This window comes from Hirundo rustica, chromosome 23 (genome assembly GCF_015227805.2).
Source record: "Hirundo rustica isolate bHirRus1 chromosome 23, bHirRus1.pri.v3, whole genome shotgun sequence".
Taxonomy (NCBI): domain Eukaryota; kingdom Metazoa; phylum Chordata; class Aves; order Passeriformes; family Hirundinidae; genus Hirundo; species Hirundo rustica.
In genome coordinates, this window is record NC_053472.1 from 330,441 (window position 1) to 342,920 (window position 12,480).

Consider the following 12,480-nt stretch of genomic DNA (forward strand, 5'->3'; position numbering starts at 1 on the left):
GCTCTGCCTCAAGCCCTAAACCTAATCTCCCTTTCCTAGAGCCAACTTTGAATCATCTAGAAATAGAGTATAAGTGTATTCATCCTGTGACTGGAGCAACTGGCCAGTCCCCAAATTAGTTAAGATGCTCTGATTTAAAGTAATAGTACAGCTAATAACCATTTTTATCAGTGCTGATAGCAGGCTCAGAACACACAAGCCATAAAGTTCATGACACACTTGCAAAATCCCTTAGAAAGGAGGCCTCAGAGCTACATACAGAGAAACTGAGGCAGAATTTCCTCTGTTAATGCTTGGGACAGAAGGCAGATCTAACTCACCATCATGTCCTCTCCCGGCAGAGCAGAATCTAAAGCCCAGAATTTTCCTCTGTGACCTCATATTTCCCCCACAGCACACTGGGGGCTGTGAGACAGTGTGTTATTTTTTTCCCCATTACCTCTTTGCAGGACACACAACACCTGAGCAGCTTCTCCTTCTGTGGGCTCTGTTGCTACCAAAACCCAAACAGACTGGAGTCAGAGTATTTCCCTGAGCTGCCAGGGCATTGCTGTGCCACTGCACAGGGCACCAAAGAACCACACCAGAAGGAATAAATCACTCTGAATCCTGAGACAGATCCACCTGAAGGCAGAACTGAAGGCATTTAGAGAGATATTTATGGGGTGGCTCTGATTTTCTGGGAGTTGCACAGATACCACGTACGCCGGAGGCTATGCCAAGGAACAGAGCCCATCTTTCAGCAAGTGGGATTTGTTTTTCCAGGCTACAGCTAAGAGGCTGCATTCTGGACTTGTAAACTAGGGCTAAGGAGTTTGGGAGTGGCAACCAGGAATGGAAAGGAACATTCTGTGCCACCTGAGGGTCCAGTTTGGGCGAGACAGAAGCACTTGGTCCCCTACTAGTCATCCCAAATATTCATGGGACAATAAAGTGTTCTTCCCCTTCTCCCAGTGAATTCCACGCTGCTGTGACAACCCACCCTTAAAGGGAAGAAGCACCCAGCCATCATCCTCGTTCTATCCTCACTGCTGTCCTCTCCAGAATGCCAGTGAGCACAGAGACAACGATTTTAATATGGCCAAGGTAACAACAATCTCATTTAACTCACTTTCCTAGAGGGACTGGAGCCAAATGTGAGGGGAAGTATCTAATCTCATGAGAATGAGACTGTTTGGAATTAGAACATCTTTCCAAAAACACCCCCAATTTTTGGCAGGGAAGGCTTCCCAAATCTAACACTGCTTCACTATTTAATCCATGTTCCAGCCTCATTTGGATGAGGATCCACATGTGACTGCTTCATCCAGCTTTGCCTAAGGCCAATTATTTTTTGCACAAATCTTGCAAAATCTCTGCCAAGCTGGTAGTGTGTTAAAAAGGAAGAAATCAAAATATTTGCAACTCCTTCTATAAAACAGCCAGGATGTTTTGGTGTTCTGTGACTGATGCTTTATTCATTATTCAGAGGATTATCTCCGCTTTCTTTTTTTCTACAAGACAATTTACCTGAAAGCAGCAAAGATCCCCAACCAATAGACCAGAAGAATGTCTCCAGTCTCCATAGAGACACCAGGAAAACACCAGGATCATGTGAGTTGTATACAAGAAACCTATTCATACTGGAATGGGTGGTGTTCCAGGACGTTAAGTAATTTTGACAAGCTGCCACTATCTCAGCCTGCAAGAAGCCCAAAGGGAGTTACTGATGCCATCAACTTCTGATCTTTATTAATGGTTTCTAGACAGCCTTCATCATTCTGGGCTCTGCAAGACCCCAGTCCAAACCTGCAGAGGGATCCTTGCACAGTCATCCAAGAGAAACCAGGACCCCCATTCCCAGAGAACCCAGGGGCTCAGTGTCCTACAGGAACTGCTCAAGCTTCCCCTCCTGAGAGGCTGCAGAGTCAGGAGCTGCCAGCCAGAAGCCCAGTTATCCCAGTATGCTGGAACAGCCCTGGACTTGCTCTTCACTTATCAGGTGCTGTGCTGCTGCAATTGTCTGCTGTAGATAAACTCATACTTAATTAATGCAAGGACAAACAAGGAGATGTAGGGTCTCTGGGACTCAATAAATAACAGAGCATACCAAAATTAACTGTAGCATTCCTGCATCCACAGGTACCGCCAGGACTTTCATTGCCTAATACTAAGGAAAGGACGGAGATGAAGAGCCTGATCATGTCTATAAATAGATTAATTCCTTTTAAACAAGGAAAGAGCTCCTGGCCCAATTTACCCTCCTGAGGAGCAGGCAGAGGACTGGCAGTGTGTGTGGAAGCCAGCGAAGGCAGGGTTTGGGGGCTTGAAACACAGAGGAGAGTCTCTCTCCTATTAAAAGGGCCTAGTTTAGCTCTCTGTGATGCCCTGTGTCACTGCTTGACCTTCCACAAAGTCATAGAATCCTTACCTGAGTAACAGCTCATGAATCAATTTCATCACCAGAGCTGGAGAACTGTGCCATTCCCAGAAGGATTTGTTACCTGGGTCGTAGCAGTTGGGTATTTCCACACCAGCTGTGAGCCAGCACCCAACTCCAGGGGTTTGGGAATGCTGCAGAGGACATTCTGCATTGACAGTGGGGCTGCCTGCAGACCACTCAGCTGCTTCAGCCCTAGCTCAGTCAGAACTGCTCAGAACACTGAAAGCCTCAGAGCAACCCTGGACTAAAAGGTTTGACCCTGAAGAATGACCTGGCTGCACCAGTGCCACTCTGGAAGCAAACGTGTGACACTCTAAGATTGCTTAACAGCACTGAGGCACCCGCAGGAATCTGCAATGCATCCAACTGTGCTACTGCTCAGCTCCGGGCTCTGCCTCACTTCCCTTCCCTGCAACACAGAGATTTTTGGGTAATCCCAGCTCCACGCAGAGACAGGCCCTGACCCCGGCCTTGGGATCAGACAAACCAACCAGTGAGGAACAGGGAGGAATCGGCTCTAATTCCGTTGCCATTCCCTGTAATTAGGATGTTCAAATACACATAGCTGTTAAGACCCTGGTGCCAATAGTTAAGCCCCAGAGCTTTCACTGTGCTATCAGTGCAAGGGGAGGCAGGGGGGAGGACATCAAACAACTGGTGTATGTGTCCAGTGTGTCCAATCCCCTTATTTAAGGAGCATCCCCAAGTCCCTTAACTCAGTTGTCCCATTTTTCTGCTCATAGCCTCAGCTTTATGCTTGATCCTGAGCTGTTTTTCTTCTCACCACTACCTATTTCCTTCCCCGGTTCTTTTCCACTGGCATTCTGAAAGGCTTTAATCCCTATTGCCATGGATCTTACAGCTGCTGGGAGCCTCAGGGCTGTCTCAGCTGGTAACTGAGCAGCCCTGGTCTTTCACTCAGGGCTTAACCCAGACTGCACAGATCCTCATCGTGTCTGTTTGCAAGGCAGAATTGTTCTCATTTGCCTTACACCCATTTCAAAGGCTTCTCAGTGTAGATAAATTTCCACTTTCCTGTGGGAGGAAACAACAACAGCAATTGCCGAGTATCCTTAGCACAAAAGAAAGGTCTCTAGACTCAGCCTGAAAGCTTGTCCCTGCTCCGTCTGCCACCAATCTGCCATTAACATTTCTTCATATTCCAGAGATGTTCCTGCTTAACTGCACTAATATTTTACATTTAAATTCTTCATGGCTTAGCTTCATTTTATGCTCTCATTTTGGGGCAGCACCTTCCTTCCCCAGTCAGGATTTCACGTTTTGCTGTGAAAGTCTTCCTGCTATAAGGAGGAGAAGAAAAAAAGAGAAATAAACAGAAGGAAACTTCATCTTGCCTCTTTCATGAGTTTTCCAAGTCCTTGCACTTCCACCTGCAAGCAATAACTAGGGGTCATTGTGCTAAGTGCCTTCTGCACTGTAAGAAGGGGACAGGAAAGTCTAAGAGCTGTAAATAGTTGTGGTTGCTGGTTATATTGTGTTGATAGCTCAATGTTAATCTCAGCAATTGAAAACAAAGTGTTTTAACTGTTCAAATAGGCAAGGCTAATGTAAAACGAGTTTATGTAGGTTATAATTACACAATGTTGGCCTGGAAGGATGCCATGAAGGAAAAAAAAAAGGTCTGAGCTCTTATAGTAAGGGCATATTATTATAGACCATTTTTTATTATATGGAGCTCTTTTTTTCTCAAGTCTAAATGTCCCATGAATGTTCTAAGTCTTAGTTTCTGTAGTCTTTCTAGCTCACACAAAATTTTATTTTCATCAGCTATGAACCCCTGGTGTAGGCAGGAAATCTCCTTATAAGCTACAAGGGTTGGGAGCACTTGGAGACTCCTTAGTCTTAATTCTTCTCTGTGCCCTATTCTGTGCTTTGTGTGTTAAAGAAAATCATGGTTTACCACAGCTGCAGCTCTAAGTCTAGAAGAATATTAGTATAGAAGCATTAAAATAGGTATGGAAAGTCTCCTATTAAGACAGCAGAAAGAAATTATTCAGCTGCAGCTAGAGAATAAATCAAAATACACAAATTTTCATAAGAAATCATGTTTCAACTTACTATTACTTCATCGCCTGATAGTGATTAATCGTAATAAAGTAATTGCAGTGAGATGTTTCTGCAGACCTGAGTGTGAAAACACCCATTGTTCCAGAATATTGGGACTGTGAACAGGATCCAGTTTAACAGATGATTCTTGTTCCCTTGCCTGCAATGGGATTTTACTGATAGAGAATAAAGATATGTCTTGTGATCCAGATCAGGCAAAGCTTGAGAATAATTACCAGCTCATTAGGTCTCCATGGTCCAACTGTTTTCTTAGTTGAATAAGTAACTGGTTAACAATAAAGTCCTGCATCCTTGAGAGAAGTTGCTCCTTTCAACTTAGTGTGATTTTTAATTTTTTTTTTTTTTTAATATCTATGCTAAAGGCAGGACAATGTCATCTTCATTCAGGCAAAGAATGGTGTCTGGGGTTGTACTGGTAAACTACAACTGATTGCTGGGAAAGCAAAGAATAGGTTAAAGGGTCGTCTGTCCCTAATTGTTCTCAGCAGAACTGGTATTGCCACATTTCTCCAAGATGCTCCTGTGTGCAGGAGAACAAACAACTCTGCCATGTCCCCAAGGGGGTCTGAGGCAGCACTTCAGGCAGAGAGCCTTTGTTCCCCTCTTCCCACTTGTCCCGCTGCACACACAGCTACCAGGAGCTGTGCTGCCTGGCCCGTGGGCTGGGATAGACGGAGCTGGTTCTGTGGTTCCACAAGCTGATACTGGGAGGTCCAGCTCCCTGGGCAAAGGTCCACGTGGGCAGCTGCTGCTTTCTGACCCCTCTGCAGGGATGTCTGAGGGTGATGTGCATCCGGGCAGGAGCAGAGTGGGTACGGTGAGATCCTGGGCTGGTGGTGGGTGTGAATGTTACTCCTTTGTGTGTCACAAACACTTTCAGCTCTAAAACAAGCACACAAATAGAAGAGGTTTACAATCACAGACTCACAGAATGGTTTGGGCTGGAAGGGACCTTAAAGCTCACCTTGTTCCACCCCCTGCCATTGGCTTAGAACCTTACAGTGTTACCAAAAACCAGACTGATCAGGAGTCTGAGACTCCCTGTGACCTTTTCACATCGCACTGCAAATGTGGAGAAGAGCTTGCAGGTCAGAGTGACAGCAATCCATCTTCCCTAGCAGACTGCAGTAGGATCTCCAGAGCCACACTCCACTGGGTATGTAGTCACTGTATCAGTAGAGGAAGGTCAACAGAGCTTCATTAGTTTATCAATACAGTTATCAAGTCCCCATTTCGGGAGCGTGCTCTCACAGGGGAGCGGGTGCTGACAGCCTGTCTGAGGCACTGATGACCCGGTCATTAACTGCTGAGTTTGACAAGCCTGTTTGCCTGTTTGTGTGCAGCAGAATAGATAGCAGCATAGGAACCCAGATGCTGGCTGGAGAGGCAAGAGAACAAATGTGCCTTTGGTGTGCTTCAGATGCCATCCAAGCCATGTTCAAACACCCAGATGGGGCTGCCGTGTTCTCAGAACCAGTGACCCCCTCCCTCTGCAAGTGTTAGGTCACAGACATGCGGGTTATTCATGTTAAAAGACAGGCAACACAACTCTTCCATAAAAGTCCACCAGACAGACACTTTAACCCCTATAATCCCTTCCTGTGGTGTATGTGACGCCACATAGATTTATTAATTAAACCCTGTTATCTGGCGGCCACTGTCAATTAAGTGTTTCCTTGTAACGTGCATAACGAGGGCTCATTCATTAGCAAATATTTCCATTACATTTAAGGCTGTGAGTCTCTCTGAGCAGTTCTCTTCCCCAAAAAGAGGTACAGAATTGGGTGTGGTTTGAGATTCTGGGCGAAGTGAGGGGAGAGAGAAGTAAAAACCAGGAGGGACAGTTCTGTTGCTAAACTGAACAATTAATAAATGTAATTGCTGTGCTCTGGGAAGGCACAATGCCGTCTGCAAACAACTCTGTTTCAGGAGATGGATGCAATTCTTGCTATGCCACTTGGCAGCACTGTGACCCCAGGAAAGTTGCAGCACACCTTTTTTGTTGCTGTTCTCTGCTTTGACGGCTCTCTGGAGAGCTCTGTATACAGCTGAAAAGGAACAGCCTCACATGCAGGGCCTGCATCTTGATCAATGCCTCTGGAATGGGCTCTCACTGACTAATGTGACCCAATAATTCATTGCAAAATGTGCTGACACTCTGCTAAAAGTACCAGCTCCCTGAGTTCTGTTACTAGAAATAGTCACATCTCTGCCTGATAAACTCTGACTGCTGAGAAACTGAGGTACCAAAAGACTAAACAAAAAAGGCTTCTTTCAGGCAGTATCTGTAATTATAAAATCCTCACAATTTTAAATGAGTACTAAAAGTCCCTTCAGACCTGATGTGATGTTTAGTTCATTGGATTTGGGTAAAATGGATCTAACAGAATAATTAATCCACTCGGAATGTAGACAGAGTTCTTCCCAGCAGCTGCCTCGAGAGAAAGAGGGAAATGACTAACTGAATCCAAGGCTTTTAAGTGCATTCCTGTCAGTTGTGCTGGAGCAGCTGCTGGGAGATGGAGCTTCAGTCCCACCTTCTGGCAAAATCTGAAGTTGCAAGTCTCTTTTAAAAGCAGGATTTAAATTAAAAACATATATTTTCAATTAATCCAAGGCTGGGTTAGGGCTCATTCTGAATAAAGCTCAAAGGTAAGTATGTCAGACAAAGCACAAAGTCTGCGTGTCGAGGAAAAAAGCATTTAAAACATATAAGGAGATAATGACAAATAGTCAAAGAAATTAAACTCAGCCAGTAACTTGTTGGCTAACACTATTAGTGCTGCAGTGTTGTTAGGTCTTTGTACAGCGATCTCAAGGCTTTAAATTTATTACACTGGCAAAAGGAAGGCAAACCTCTTGTAAAGATTCATTAGCTGCCAGAGAGCCTAGAAAACATTGGGAGTGGAAATTTGGCTGCCAGGCTGAGAAGGTGCGGGGTGGTGTCCCCGTGCTGTTGGAGGGCTGCAGCATGGTGGATGCCAGCTCTGGGGAGTGAGGTCAGCAGCGAATCCTGAGAGAATCCCACAGCAAAGATGCGAGTCAGATGTTCCCCTTCTCCCTGGTCCTTTGCAGACAGACTGAGGGAGCTGTTACTGTGGAGCACAAGGAGCAGGCAACCTTGTCGAATCAAAATCACTGGGAAAAAGAGACAATGCCATCTGGCTCCTCCGGAGAGAGCTGGAGACCGTGCTGGCACTACCTCAGGCAGGCTGTGCACTCATCCTTCCCCACACATTCCTGGGACATTTCTAATCATAACTGTGAATGGCATCCCGCAGGGCTTTTCTGGGATCAGGTTCCCCTCTACAAGTGTCCAATCCTGTGTTTGGAGGCAGCAGAGCTCCCACTAACACCCATTGAAACACAGCCTGCCTCGCTGCCATCAGAGCTGCTGTTTCATGGAAGGCCCATTTACAAGTTTTTAAAATAACGTAATTTAGACTTTCAGAGTATCATCATATCTATTCAAAGCTGCAATTTTTTTAGGAAGTCAGCAAAAGACAGGCAAGAATAAAATGACATATTCGTTGTCCTGGCTTCTGGATTGTTCTAGAGTAACGTATATATAATCAATTATGGAGAGCAAAAAGTAGCATTATTTTTAAGAAGCCCACTTTACTTTTCTGCCTTTTTAGTGTTGGCGTGTTCGCACAATTCAGCCTGGATTGAAGTGATAACGAGTAACTCAGCTCATGGCCCTGTCTGCTCAGTTTATTATCGCGCATTCCTATCCGGCTATCTAATCTAAGATGCTTTTAAAGGACCAAAATATTTAAGTGCTGCCACTGGATCTAATTACTAATCTTCAGGAAGAAACACTGGCTTTGCTGCAGATTTGGAATAAACCCCCCTTAAATCTTTCTGAAGGCTGAAAAGCAAATGTGTATAAAACTGCCTTTCCTTGTGCATGTCTGGGAACACTGGATGCAGGATGCAACATAAAACTACTGTTCTATCAGAAACCAAGGTGTTGTTTCACACTGCACGAGACCATGAGTCATTAAAACTGAGCTGTACCACGGCCAAGGAATGGTTTACATTGGCCTGTGTTCTTCATCACTCTCTTTATTGCCTGGCTTTTCTTTGAGCTTGTTTCCACAGCATTTGAGTTCCCTGCAAGTAGTTGTGGATTCATTCTCCCAGCACCCACAGATCAGGCAACATTATCCTTTTTTTTTTCTCTCATGTGTGGGGAATTGGAGGCAAAGATGAAGGGTGAGATTTGTCTAGGGAAATAAGAGTGATTTTCACGGCAGCATTCCAAGCGTAACCAGATGTCTTGTGTCGTAGTTCTTCACTGCAGGAGTTCTGCTCATCTAAATAGAGCATTTTCCCTTGTCTCCTGACAAGCCAAGGACAGGTTCACCAGCTGAACCAAATAAAATCACAGCCAAAGTCTGTGTGCTTCTGCTTAAAGGAGTTATGAAAACACTTGCAGTGCAACAGGCTCACAGTAACAGTGTTGGATAGAGAGCTACCATAGAAAATTGGGGAAGAGCTAGGGAATGAGCCTGGGATCAGTATTTTATACTTGTTATAGAAACCATCTTGCCTAGATCTAGGTCATTCCTTCCTTCTGTTCCTAAGTCACTACCAGCCTTACTCTGAGTTCCTGCCCATCAGGAATATCAGGACTATCCTGCATATCCATATTTCTGGATAGTTCTTCATCACAGACAGCCTCATGAATCACATTCTTGTGTCCTAGAAAGAGGGGAAGACACTAATGGTCTTCCCTCCAATTTAGTCCACACGGGACTCAGCTCTGTTTGATTTCCATCAGTCAAAGTATGATTTTCCTAAAAGCACTGGAAAACATTGGGTGGGCACAGCTGATTTAGAGTTTGGGAGGACAGGTCAGTTTGTAGCAGTACATTTGAGCTGAAAAGGAAACCATTTGAGCCAATTCCAATTGTAACTGACGCAGCACTGTGGTGTTTAGAAACTGTGTTTGTAAACAAACCTCCACAGCCAGGGCTACCCAGGCTCATGAACAACCACCAGCCACTTCCTTCCATGGACAGAAGCCCATGTGTTCTGAACCTTCTCAGCCTGGCCCTCTCATCCCTTTTTTCCCAGGCACCTTCCTACCAAGCAATGGCAGCACATTCATGGAGTCAAGGCACGTACCATAAAGTTATCCTCTGGCTCAATGCAGATGTCCTTGAGCTGCTCTGGTTGGTGATTCTGGGCTGAAACAGCATCTTTAGAAAACCATCCACAAAGCCTTCATGTGACAGCACCTGTAACAGGGAATTCATATGTCTGCTGAGATGTGCTACTGCAACATCAAAGTTTTATATCTAATTTGAAAGCATTCAGCTCTAGCATCTAAATGCTGATTTAATAAGATTGTTTGGCATTTTTTTTTTCTAATGTGCCAACTTCTACTTATTATTTTGCTTTGTAGTGCATTTAGGGGTTTTTTTGTCTGTTTGCTTGTTTGTTTAAGTGCTTTTACTAGACTGGCACCCAGCTGGGATGAACATCCCTCGTGCGGCACCTTGAATTCCTGTGCAATAAAAATGGTCCCTTTCACCAAGTTTTTACACTCTAGTGTTATTCCTTTTTTCTGGGGTACCCTCACAGATGGCGAAGCCCCTTTTCTCCCCTGCTACCTCCTGGGCAGAAGTCAGATGGAACGCTGTTACCCTGCACATGCCTTGGGAAAGCTGCCTGCTTTGGTGGTTCGTGTGGTGCAGTGAAGGAGCTGGAATAAGCACCAGTAACACTCCTCTTCCTCCCTATATTCTCCCCTAATTATAGAACTCATTACATTTGTTACTTTTAAACCACTAAAATATAGACCAGTCTCAGCCTAGAAGTGTTCATGCTGGGAAGAACAAAAGAATTTTAATGACACCTGGACTAAGTGCGTAAAATATCATTAAAAAAAAAGAAAATCAATCAACCATGCAAAGCTTAAGAAATCACTTAAACCCAGCACTAAGAGGGAGATGGGGAGATGGTGTTTTCCTAAAGGTGGGGAAACAGAGAAGTGCCTGCAGCCAGTACCAGAGTGGCCTTCAGCTCCTGAGTTTGGGGTTCCCAGAAGTGAGCCCCTCTGATTTTTGAGACCTTCCCCACCCAGAGCTCGTTCAGAATGCCAAGCCCACGATCTCCCTTTAAAGACACTCTCCTGCTCCTTGAGCCTCATTCACTGTCCCGCCCCTGCTGTCCTTCCCCACCAGCGTCCATCCTCCGCTCCCAAGTTACCAGTTAGCACAGGAGCGAAGGAGAGCTGGGACGGAGCCGGAGGCCGAGTGCCAAAAAGACCGGGAACAGTAGGGGGAGGTATCAGGCCAGGAAAGCCAAGGATATGCTGATTACCAGGAGAAATTCCTGCCTTGTGCTGCTAGGCAAGAGAATCACTAAAGTCGCTTTGGTCTGCGCGTCTCCACCACAGGATACAGCGGGCCCAAAAGGTAATTGTGCATAAGGAAAAGAGTTTACAGGTAACAGGAGAGACGATCCCTTGTGCCCTGCTCAGCTGCACAGCTGTGAGCCCTTGGAACGACAGAGGCGCTGGAGGTACAGGGTTTTGCCCTGTGGGTGTATTTCTAAGCGCTGCTGACCTCTCATGCCTAAGGGAGAAAGGCCGGGATGGCACATGCATCCTGGGAAGAGGATATGCTCTCACCCTCCCAAGACATGAGTGCTCTCGACAACCAGAGGTTCCAAAGAACACATCTGGAATCACTTTCAGCAGCATCTGGAAGCTGTCATGAGCTGCAATGAGACACAGTGGTTTAATTATTTCATATCCTTTGCCACTGTGAGGTTGTCAGTGGCCATTCAACCTCCTCGGCACAGATCCCAGCACACCAGCCCTGGGTGCTCCTCATCACGTGGAACACTTGTGATGGCACAGCAGCATCAGCTTCACCTTCAGCCCTGCCCTGATGGTGCCCAGCACAAGGGAACAACCATGGCAAATTCACTGTTACAGCAAGAGGAATGAAATGGAAAGGGAAAACTCTTACACACTGAAAGAGCCTAGAACAACACTCTAACAGAATCACGAATGTGAGCTGGAAAGGACCCACAAGGATAATCAAATCCAACTCTTAGCCCTACACAGGACATCCCTAAGAATCAGGGAATTAATCAGTGAGAGAAGAGAAAGGTTCAGTCATAATTTATCTCACCACTAGACACATTCCTAGCATCAATCCATTCTTTCATGAGAAACCCATCACAACATCAATTTCCAGGAGCTGTATGGCTAACATTCTCTTGTGAGAAAAGCTGGAAGAGGAAAGGAGTATGAAAGTACCCAGGACAGATTCTATTTCATCATTATACTCTCAGTATCTCGTGTTCTCTTACCAATAGAGAACAGATGGATCTTTCATGGAAGATGCTCCTTTTGGTTCCCCTATCTCTTTACCAACACCTTTGCTGCCGGTGGTGAAGGAGTTAAGCAGACTGTACCGTGCATTTTACTCAGAGCACAAAGGGAGAGGGCTAAGGAGTCTTGCTGATTATCCTAGTGCTGAACTTTAAAAGCTTTTAAAGTTGAACTTCCTCTGTAATCGTTTGTACCTTCCCTTTCCGCTTCCAGCAATCCCTCTGAGATCAGTGGCTTGACCCAGGGTGGATGGCATTAGAGCAGGAGGGAGGCTGATCCCTACCCTCAGCTGAGCATTTCAGAGTGGGCTGGTGCTCCCTGTGCTAACAGGAAGCAGAGAAACGTGAGAAAAACTGGAATAAAAATAATAGAAACCAAACAAGAATGTTGAGGAGTTCTGAGGCAAAGGGGAAACATGAAAGTACGTGGGATACAAAAGAACAGAGTGCACTCAAACAGCACTGGCTCTGGGGGCACGAACGAGACGTATGGAAAATGCAAAGGAAGGACAGAGAAATCACTAAACCAGAACCAAATTCCAAAAGATACATCTAAGAGTTCAGCTCATGCTGCAATAAACAGCCAGATGGCTGCGTGTCCCAGAGAGATGCTGCTG

At 45.4% G+C, this 12,480-nt stretch overlaps 1 long non-coding RNA gene across 1 annotated transcript; it reads right to left on the minus strand.

Annotated features, from left to right (window-relative positions):
- Positions 1–4,520: 4,520 nt before the first annotated feature.
- On the minus strand, positions 4,521–9,759 carry LOC120762587 (uncharacterized). Its single transcript, XR_005703926.1, has 3 exons — positions 9,644–9,759; positions 5,475–5,677; positions 4,521–5,392 (listed from the first exon to the last, which is right to left on the minus strand). It is a non-coding gene; the product is annotated as an uncharacterized LOC120762587 (long non-coding RNA).
- Between the last annotated feature and the right edge of the window lie 2,721 nt (positions 9,760–12,480).